The sequence below is a fragment of the Teleopsis dalmanni genome, chromosome 2, assembly GCF_002237135.1.
Source record: "Teleopsis dalmanni isolate 2A chromosome 2, ASM223713v2, whole genome shotgun sequence".
NCBI classification, from domain to species: domain Eukaryota; kingdom Metazoa; phylum Arthropoda; class Insecta; order Diptera; family Diopsidae; genus Teleopsis; species Teleopsis dalmanni.
The window spans coordinates 236,161,079-236,172,368 of NC_051847.1; the positions used below are offsets into that span (position 1 = coordinate 236,161,079).

The 11,290-nt window shown below is 26.5% G+C and overlaps 1 long non-coding RNA gene across 1 annotated transcript; it reads right to left on the bottom strand.

Annotated features, from left to right (window-relative positions):
* Nucleotides 1–149: 149 nt before the first annotated feature.
* LOC119675820 lies at nt 150–3,538 on the bottom strand. Its single transcript, XR_005252229.1, has 3 exons — nt 3,467–3,538; nt 283–363; nt 150–210 (listed from the first exon to the last, which is right to left on the bottom strand). It is a non-coding gene; the product is annotated as an uncharacterized LOC119675820 (long non-coding RNA).
* Nucleotides 3,539–11,290: the final 7,752 nt, after the last annotated feature.

Consider the following 11,290-nt stretch of genomic DNA (forward strand, 5'->3'; position numbering starts at 1 on the left):
TAGTAATGTTTTCAATTACTATTAAATATAGATTTATAACATTAATAAATGATATCAGGAAACCTATATGATTTATTTTTATACTGAAAACTTAATTAACTTAATAAACTAAATGTACATATTAAGAATTAAATTAAGTTTATATAAATTTACCGTTTTCTTTGGTGCTTGAATTGTACTCTTCTACATTAATGATTACACTATGTGAATCTAAAATACATTAATTAAAATAAATAAATTATTATTATTATTATTACAGTAATTTAAAATTTTTCAACTTACCATTTAAATTGGGTTTCTTGTCATTTAACATTTGTGCTTCTAACGATCCAACTCCATTAATATTTTCCATATTTCAGATATCTTTTGCAAACAAAAAAGTTTTTTATAAGCAATAATTTAATAATTTATGAAATATATAATATATTATACATTATGTAATAAATTATTAAAACATTTAAAAATTGAAATATATAAACAAATAAAACAGAGTAATTTCTATCAAATCATATAATGCTTGTAGTTGAAGGTTTGCAAATAAATATTTAGGAAATTAGTATATTTGTCGCAGGTTGCAGTTGTTTAGAAACGATCGATTTCAATCCTATATATATGTTACGGAAAAAAGTACTTTTTTTATACGGGGAAAACAAGAATAAAAGTATTGCTAAATACCCATTGGCAAAGCTTTTATTAATTACAATATTATTAGTGTACATTCCATATGTATCTGAGCCTGAACCAAACATAATTACCACTAACCACCTGTAAGCTATAACGAATCAACAGATAATCAGCAAAGTACGGCGGGTTAAGTACAACTCTTCGTATGCCTGTAAATGAAATCGCGAGCCTTGATTGAAACCCACAAGCCAAAAGCAAGCGGAATCGATCATAAACTAATTGAAGGACGATTTATTAAACACATATTTACTGCAAAGAGACTTTGATTTTTAAAAAAATTATATATATTACAATCTATAAATATAGATACTGTGAAAGAGCTATTTATAACTATTAACAATAACAATAATTGGCGCATAATGAATTTTAAAAATTTTTCTGTATTACACTTTTATAAGAATATAGGTTTACTTGAGTTTTTCTCAATCTATTTTTGATACACCCCACGTAGAACTTTAAAGTAATAAGTGTCTTCTACACAACAGATTCAATGAGCGTTCGAAGTTAGAAGCATGTCAGTTATACGGGTATATTTATCACTTTTAAAACTACGAAAGACGAGAGTTATATTTCATCTTCCCCATAAGCAATCTTATGGCGAGACCTTCTAAATACCACTCGCCCAAAAAGTTCTCAATAGCTTATCGTTGGATATATTTATGATTTACCGCTCGCCCAAAGAATTCTCAATAGCTTATCGTTGGATATATTTATGATTGAAATGCTTGAATATTTTTCAAAATATCGCAACGTTATTGTTGTTATAATGCAAGTGTAAGCAATACTCAGTATGATCGCTTAAGGTGAATGAAATACTTGCCTTCATTCAATAATAAAACTCTTGCATAATAATAAATAATATATGATATTCTGAATATTGATAATTACAAATTATTACTTTAAGCATCGTATAACCATATTTCCAAATACAATAGCTGTTTTCAAAATTTAAATAATATTTAGATTTGGAGAAGACAGTTTATGATATAATGTATCAAATTTGTAACTAATGTTTTTTTTATTATTAAATTTTGGAGCTGTAATGCATACTAATGAAATAAAAATAAAAATTTTATATAATTTCAAATTAATTTAGAAAATGCTTACAAAAAATTACAAGGATGAAAAATAAAAGAAAATTAAGTTGGAATCTTCCATTACTGAAGAACTATTTCATCCAATACTATTACAAATTGTAACAATATGCTAGATTTTTGTTTTATGACTAAATCTTCCTTTATAGATTATCCCAAAATAAATATAAACATTACTCGTAATATTCATTGCAAAATTATTATACATGTAATAACACGAATATTGTTGAATTATGTTATATCTTTCATCTTGAAATAGATATAATCTTAATCTATTTAATCCCAATTCATTTCTTTGGCCATGGGTAGTATGGGTCCAGACAGTTTATAAAAGAGTGGAATGGGCGACAAAACAGAAGATGGATAAAAGAAATAAGTAATAAATTACGATAGTAGTCATTTAAGACTAGTGAGAAAAAGCAAGAATCAGCAAGAAATGGACGCTTTAACGAAATTTGTTTAGATCCTTGAAGAACTGCTATGCGAGGAAAGAAAAAAAAGAACTTTGTAAGAAGTATTTTTAGTAATAAAATAAATAATTTTTTTAGTACGTGAGCCCATTGTTTTTAATCTCTCAATAGCTCTCTAAACAATTATCTGTATTTATTAATCAAAGTGTATTTCCCAATGATAATTTCTTTAAAAGTTAATAATATCTTAGTAGGTAGATACGTTGGGGTGGCGGTTTTGTTTCCAAAAAGCTTACTTAAGCTCAAATAATGATCCATTCTGGTACCCTAGGAATACCATTGGCACATACATATATTAAAAGATAATTATACAACCAACGCCGGAAAAGACAACGACTCCACCATTAGTTAAAGGCAAACCAAATTAACAGGTCTATTAATTTGGCTTGGTCCTGAATATTACAGGGTAACAGCTCGGTTAGGTCGGTCATTGTAGGATAGACCCAGTCTCATAACATGCCTTCCTATTTAACATTGGCTCGTCAGTGCAGTTTCTATGGTGCTGAGCAGGTTCCCCCTTAGTTGATATTGCTGAGTAGTGCGTTTCTTGTCTAAATTAGACCAAGTCAACCTAGATATCTGACAACGGTGTTCTTCAGTCTAATATTACATGACTATGCTCAGTTATTTTTGTTTAATTGCCAGTTTAACTGTAGCAAAGTGGAACGTTAATATCTGAGAAGTGAATGTTACGGAGAAGTGCCCCTGTCTCGGCAAGCTCATCCGCTCTGCAATATTATCTAATATATCTATCACTTCAAAGTGAGATTATTAAAAAAATTAGTAATATGTTATAAAGATAATTAATATAACTTCAACTATAGCTTTAATTGGATTAAATGTTCTGCAACTTTTTCGCGTTTGTGTTTAGTATTTATTTGTAAATTATTTTGAGAATTTAAAAAATTTGTTTAGCATTATCCATATTGAATACAATTTGTTTAATTTATTAAGTATCCAAGTATCCCATTGTTGTTCCAAAGTCCGAGTAAATCTGTTACAAAAACACACACACAATATTAAATATATACACTAAACTTCAAGTCATAAATTAAATTGTTTTTAAAAGGATTTTTAAAGCACACTTTTGCTTATGAGTGAAAAGTATTTAAAAACAAAAAGTATATATGTATATATATTTTTAAAATAAACAATGCGATGCGAGTAATAAAAGCACTTTAGAGATTATCCGGAATTTTTAAAAAACTTGTTACCTACCTATAGCGAACAACGTTCTTTGATTAGATATTTATTTTGATTAGAACTTATGTTTATTTTTAGTAATTTTTAATTGACAATAATTGAGTAAATAAAATTATTTAAATTATTTGCACCAACTTAATACAATGTTACTATAATTTTATTAAACATTTGGTTGTAAAATAATCATTTGCCTCTGCGATTTTTATTCATATGTTGTGAAACAATATGATTTTACTATAATGTGTATTTGATTATATTTACATAAAATTTATATTGTTTAAGCACACTTCACATCACTATTTGCATTTGTACCGAATTACCTATAAACAAATAAGTATTTAAACAAATCAATATGCGATATGCGTATAAGCAGACGCAACAGAGCGACAGCGCAACTAAACCGACCGACCCGTTTAAGTGCTGAAATGGAATTGATTTGTTTGTTGCTACAAAACCGTTCTCGCTATTATTGACGGGGTTGTCAGTCGGTGAGAGTTAAAACTTTGCTTACAGTGTGATAATTTATTCAAGCCATCATGATCGGCATAATAATACGATGGTTTCTGCTTAAAACCTGAACCAAACATAAAACACATTAAAATGAACTTGCCAAATTACCAAAAACATACTCGAATATGTGGTAATGGAAAATATCTTATAAGTTTTACTCACATCCAACTCCTTGAAAAACTAACTTGATATACAACTACTCAGTTTTGTTCTTTAATATTAGTGCCAATAACCGAAACATGAAATATATAATGAAAAACGAATTTTCATTAACACCCCCGTATTTTAATATATTTCGTATAGCATGTGCGTGTGAATTCACAAATTAGTTTTTAATTATGAAGAATTATATACATACAATACTTTTAACTTTAACAATACATAACAATAAAAATTTATTCACATATTGTTAAGTTAATCAAATGTTCAGTTTCTTAAATAAATTTAATTATTTAAAGATATTGTTATGGTTTTGCCATTACTATATTACTATATATATATAAAATCAATAAGTTATGTATATAATTATTAATTATGTTACATGACATAATTGTGTAGATGTAATATTTTTAGACTTAAATTAATATTTATAAATAGGTTTTTCGAACAGTAGTGAATTACAACCAGAAAAATTTATTTTATATTATATTAATTAATTGAATTATTGGTTATTATTTTTTTTTTTTGAGACTGCAAGTATCAGGAATCGAACTCGTGTCCTGCCAAATTTGAAGCTCAGAGTCAGCGCACCTTAACAAACTGACGAAAATAAAAAAATTATTTACGAATAATTAAATACAAGAATTATTTCCAAACCACTGATGATGGGTATTTGGCAGTACTCGAAACAGCTGTATGGCCAGGCAAAAATTCAATTAATTAAATTAATATTTATATTTTATTTTGTTTGTTGTTTTTTTAATACTGCAATTAAATTTAGGTTTATTGAGGGCTAAACCGATTATAAAATACCCTTTGTTTTTGTATGTTATTTTTTTTATAACCCAGCTATGATTTATCATTTTTAAGCTCCTTACAAACATAATACGAAAGCGATATATTAAACATAAGAAAGTCTTTGTGATGTAGTGTAAGAATTGTCGCAATCATTTATTTAAGGCATCTAAATATATATCGCTTTTAGTCAACTGCAAAATCATTTGTGCTTCGTAGAAAGATAGTTATCACTGTGGCGAATTAAAGTTAATGATCAAAAATATTGTCATATAATATTCTCTTTTAACAGATCCTCCTCACCTATACAGATCCTATAAGACTCAACGGAATATAGCTCCGCAAATATAAACAGTGACGTACCTTGGTATTTACCTTGACAAATGCCAAGTGAACAGAAACATATCAAAACAAAAAGGATTCAAATGAAGCTCAAGACTATAAGCCTTCTCTGGCTAATCGGGCATCTCTTATGTTTAGAATTTTAAGTGTTGTTATACAACCAAGTCATTAAACCAATCTAGATGTACGGCTTACAGTTATATGGCAATGTCTATTCGTCAACATTAGAAATCCTGCAAAGAGCCCGAGCAATGATTCTAAGAATGATAACTGGTGCACCCTGGTATATCAGGAATGAAAACATACATATCGATTTGGAAGTTCCGATAGTTAAAGAATAAGGCAGAAACATATTTCAAATCTTGAACATTGAACAACATTTGATAAGTTATCGATATAAATCATAGTTTTCTCTAAGAGGATGTTGTACTAGCGCAGTAGTTGTTCGTTCTTAGTAAAGTCTGCTCCAATCGCCTTTTTTGTGAATAGTGGAACTTAGACAAGTATTGTCGGTATTCGATGAGGGTTGGCTTTGGCGTCCAGATTCTATTTTTTATCTATCTAATTTATTTTTTGTGAATCAGAAACTTTGCTTGCATGTAAACAGTAATGAAAAATCTTAATTACTAATCCAAAAGTAAATAATAATAATAACACATATAGTTTTTAGCAAATAAACAAATATTTATATAATCGAACTCGAGATTCCAATTTTTCATTCATGTCAACTTTACAACAGATTTTTATTAGAGTCAGCTAATTTGAGCAAATTTTTTCACTATGGTATATGCTGACTTAGCTTACTTATTGAAGTTATTGAAGTTTAAAATTGTATATTAAATTTTTTTATTATTTAATATTCTTTAAACAGCAATTTTGAAATAAACTAGTGAAATAAGCAAGCTATGGTAACAGACATTATCTTGGCACACGAAGTTATATAAGCCCATGGCATAGTGAATCGCAGCCATGCATGCAAAGTCGATGGACAGAACCAAAGCAGATGTGCAGCATTTTCATTGTCCTTTCCGCAACTGCGACATGAATAATTCAACGGATGATTCAATATTTTTCCATGGTTTCCTAAACGGCTGTTACCAATCAACAAACTTACCAGAATACTGATATCTTCACGGGTTTTCTCAAAGATATTACTAGATTTTTTATAAATAAAACACGGTCAATTTACGTACACATGCCTGCATATCGTTGAGGTTTCCCACCTTATATTGAATAGTTTAATACAGTAAGATTCCAATAACTGATTGAACATTGATATACTCAGATCCTTTCCGAATGATTATTTGAAGCACCTCGTCTGGCTAGCTCATCTGCCTTGCAATTATAAAAAGATAACCCTATGATTAGGAACCCATATTAGAGAAAAGTTAAAATGCGTTAACATCTTATAGGAATGAATTCAAAGAATTTAAAGCAGCTTGACTGAATGATAGTATGACATATAAACTAAAAAACATGCTCATGTTAAAAAAATTCACGTAAGTCTTTAAATAGCGAATATTTCATTAACAGAAAGTAAACTGAAAATAACTAAGTAGTAATTAAGTTTAACTTCATTGAGCTATAAAATTGTAAATCGTTGGTTTAAAATAATTAAACTGGGTTACCTTGATCTCAACATAGTTTGCAGTTCTTATAAAAAAATATAAAAGATTGATAAGTAGCGTTACTGATGTAATAATATATATATTATTTTAGCAAATGTGTATACATATGTATTTTAAGATAATTAGTATAATGTTACTACTACTAATATTTAACAATAATATACCCCTTATAATAATATAGTAAGATTCTTTAAGTCAATATCATTAAAAATATATGGACATACTTCTTATTATTCTTTACTTAAATTTAATGCCACATAAAATTCAGAAATTTTATTTCTAAGAACGAATTTTTAGGTTTTTTTTTTAATAATTTGTTAAAAAATAATTTATTTAAAATATATTATGTTTGTACATGCAAACAACAACACACATATGGATAAACATTTTAATGAATTCGTACAATATTTACTGGGAAAAAAACTTCAACAGCTGATACGAGTACATTGATCGACCTTGTACCAAACACACTAAACATCCATAATCTTAAATAAGCCAAAACCTGTTAGACGTTAGAATTTATATCATGACAGTGAGATCTTCACCAATGCTAGTTTAAGAAAACCGGCCACTTTAAAGGTATTCATCATTTACGTACGGCAATAATATTTTTTAATTATATATCATTCACTATAATTAACTGCATTCTACATTGTAATACGTAACATATTAGTAAATACATTTTTCATTAAAAACTAATTATATTTAAAGATAAATGTAAAAAAATTTAATAAAACATAAATTAATAAAATAAAAAAGAATACAATATAAAATTATTTCTAGTGTTCATAAAAGTTCTAAATCCTTCATAACTGTGGTTATGTTACAAATAATTTATTTTCCGGTAAAAAATAAATAACCCAATATTACTGCATCTAATAAATCGTTTAATGAACTGGTTTGCTACTTATCTCGTTGTATTGTATAGTCTAATACACTATCTTTGCTAGAAAAAATTTATTATTATTTTTATTTTTTTTTAGATCATTAAAAATGTGTTAAGAAAATTTGATTGTATCAACTAAATTACACTAATGTTTCTATTAAATAATAGTTAATCAATTTGATTAATGAAAATATTCAAATGAAGTAAATTTAATAGAAAGTTGCAGCGACACAGAATTTAGTAGAAAAGATTTATAAGTTTAAATATTTAAAAAAAAAATAAGCAAAAAATTAAATTAGTAAAAGTGACATAAATATATACATATTTATTCATTTATTATACCCTTTACACAAGTATGATAACATATGTTAAGTTTGCTATAAGATATGTTATGCATCATAGAAAATGTCAAATATTTTGACAAGTATATATGTAAAAAAAAAATATTTATATTTCAGATAAGCTCAAAAAGATAAAGCTGGTCAAACTTTTAGTTCACTCATTTATGTACGTCAATATAAATCGGTTATCCAGTAATAAACCGAAACTTAAGAATATTTCTTTGAAAGTTTTTTTATGCATACACGTTATCTATATATTCGTTGAAACGAATAATGAACTTATCATACTTACCATAAAATATATACAAAATATAGTTTATAGGATAGATGCAAGGGATTAAAATGCGTCACATATTCGATGACTCATTCCGCGGGGTTGCAACATCTTACTGAAGTACGTAGAAAGAAGAGTTTTGTAAATTTTTTTTGGAACAAATAAGTTAGCTCGGTTTAGGGCTAGATTGGTAACCAACAGCACGCGTTTGAATAAAAATTTTTATTCATTTTCTTGAAGTGAATTAAGTTTTAATTTACAGCTATTTTAAGTGTATTCACATAAATAAACTATTTCGTACTTTTATTATAATAGCTCCATACCTTTTAATTCTAAATCTTAAGATATACAATAGCTTAGTTATGTTCCGTCAAAAAATGTCTTGTTTGAGTGTTAATTAAAATTACATATAATTTAATTATATATTGATTATTATATAATAATAAATTATAAATTAATTATATATATTTATAATTAAACGAAATTAATTTAAATCATATATTTAAACAAAAAAATTAAGTTCATTGAATATGCTTAAGTAATTAGATACCAAATTGTATGGCACTGTACCATCATATTTAGTTTGGATCAGGTCTTGTTGCGGCAAAAATATCGGGTTTCTTGGTTCACGTTTTAGTTCAGTTTTAAAACCCTCTACAAAACACTCACTATTATGTTTTACATTAAATTTAATCTTAAAGTGTAATAAATATTAATATTGTAATAAATTGCATTATTATGATTTCAATTTAATTTAGTGACCAATGATTGCATTTGTTGTTAGAGTCAAATGATAATTCCAGACTTATTTATTACTCCTGGCATTTCAATGAGATATATTAGTATACCTATTTGGTTTGAGTCAAAATTGTTAGCTTTTATGTATAGAATAAAAATTAGAAAAATAAAAACATAATTAAGTCAATGATTTACAAAACAGTGGATGTCTAAAAATTTCATTGGAGTTATACAGGAATTACAGGAATAATACTGTCTCATATCAAACACAAATAAATGCTTTGCTAGACTGTGAGATTAGCTGAATGAACTTTGACATTTTTAAGTCTCAACTATGACAGTTTTGAGTGTGAACTTCGTCCTCTTTATATATAAAACATTTTAATAATAAAATAAAGACAGTCAAATTTGTACTTTTACTTTGTACTTTTGAACTCATTAATTATAATTTCTCAATTCTAAAATGTAGTTTATTCTTTTTATATGATTAGATAATATGATATTTAAATAATTTTAAGCAAATAATAAAGATGAAATAATTGTTAAAGTATTAAATTGTTCAAAGCAATTCTAGTATTCCTTACCTTTGTTTTAAAGTAATAAAATATTTGATGTTTTTAAATATCTCGTTTAAGATTATTATTATTAGAGGTTAGACCAGAATAGATCTATTGTGCATTTAAGATAACTTATATGGTTTTATTCTGAACTGTGTTTTTTTATTTTTAGATCTTTAGCCATAGTGATTCTCTTGGTCATTATTTATATTTTATATTAAATCACTTCAAAAAGCTTCAATTTCAATGAACTTAATTACAATTTCATTCGAGGTCGAGCAGATGGTGCAATAAAAAAGTTGATTAATAATAAAATCGCCAGGTAAAATATATAGTTTTAAATATGTGAATATTTCATGTTTTTTTCTTTAACATACGTATGTTCTTTTCAATTAAAACTCTGTTGAAGTCTCAATGGTTTAATATCAATGAAACACATATCAATTAAATATTCGATTAATGCATAAATAACAGGCTTATACAATTAATTTTTTATAATAACCTAATCAATCTATTCAAGAAATAGACATTTATAGGACAATAAATTTGTCAAGCGTTTAAGAAATGAATAGTTCACATAAAAGTATTTTCAATGGCTTTAATATAACTTTAAGTTTAATATTATATCTAAAAAATTGTCTTGTGTTACAGCTGTACATGTAAAAAATTTGACGTCAATAAAGTTGGTTAACCAAATCTTTATATATTTATAGTAGACACCGTATATTTGTTATTTATTATTATCTCAGATAACTTAAGTCTTTGCATTTTAACAGAAGAAAGAATCTAATTAAAGTTGTCGGTAAAAAGAAAGTAATGATTCCTACGCTTTTAAAAATCATCATTTAGCGGTAAAGATCGGGAATAATTTTCGTTTGGTTTAAAATCTTGCTACATTCTCCAATAACACTTTCAATTTTCTCTTGCTAAAAATTTCTCATATCTTTATAGATGCAATGAATAAGACATATTTTTGGTCATCCTTCTTGTGTGGTATGTGTGGAACTGTGCTTAAAACTCTTTTTCTGGGATCAGTTCATACCTATTGTTAGAAGGTGTGCTATACAAATCATTCCGTCATGAATTATGTGCACTAAAACAAAAATTTTAATATGTAGGTATATGGTGAAGTGATAAATATATATCAGACATATGCATATTATAAGATACATATATTAATACTACACACAATAACCGAAAAATAATCTATAGGAATTCAAAATGAGTTAAATAGTAAAATAAGCTGTAATAGGATTTGAAAATAAGGTATATAATGTATTGTAATATAAGTTGTATAAAACAAAAATACATAGAATAACTTTAATATCACATAATATCAATTCTATTAGCACTATTTTTTAATTAGTATAACAAGATATACTGACACCTAAGATGAAGGCAATTTGTTCATTCCTAGAAGAAATTTATTCATAAATAAAATTTATTTCAAATCTTTACTCTGAATAAAGGCCAGAGTAAACGTTTACATACTTTTACAATTTTAATGAGTTAGACAAATATTTGGTGCTAGTTTTGTTCTAAGGCAGCACAATCTATTATTTGTATTTTAGGTGGCAGTGCGAACTTTTAAAATGATAATATTTGTTTC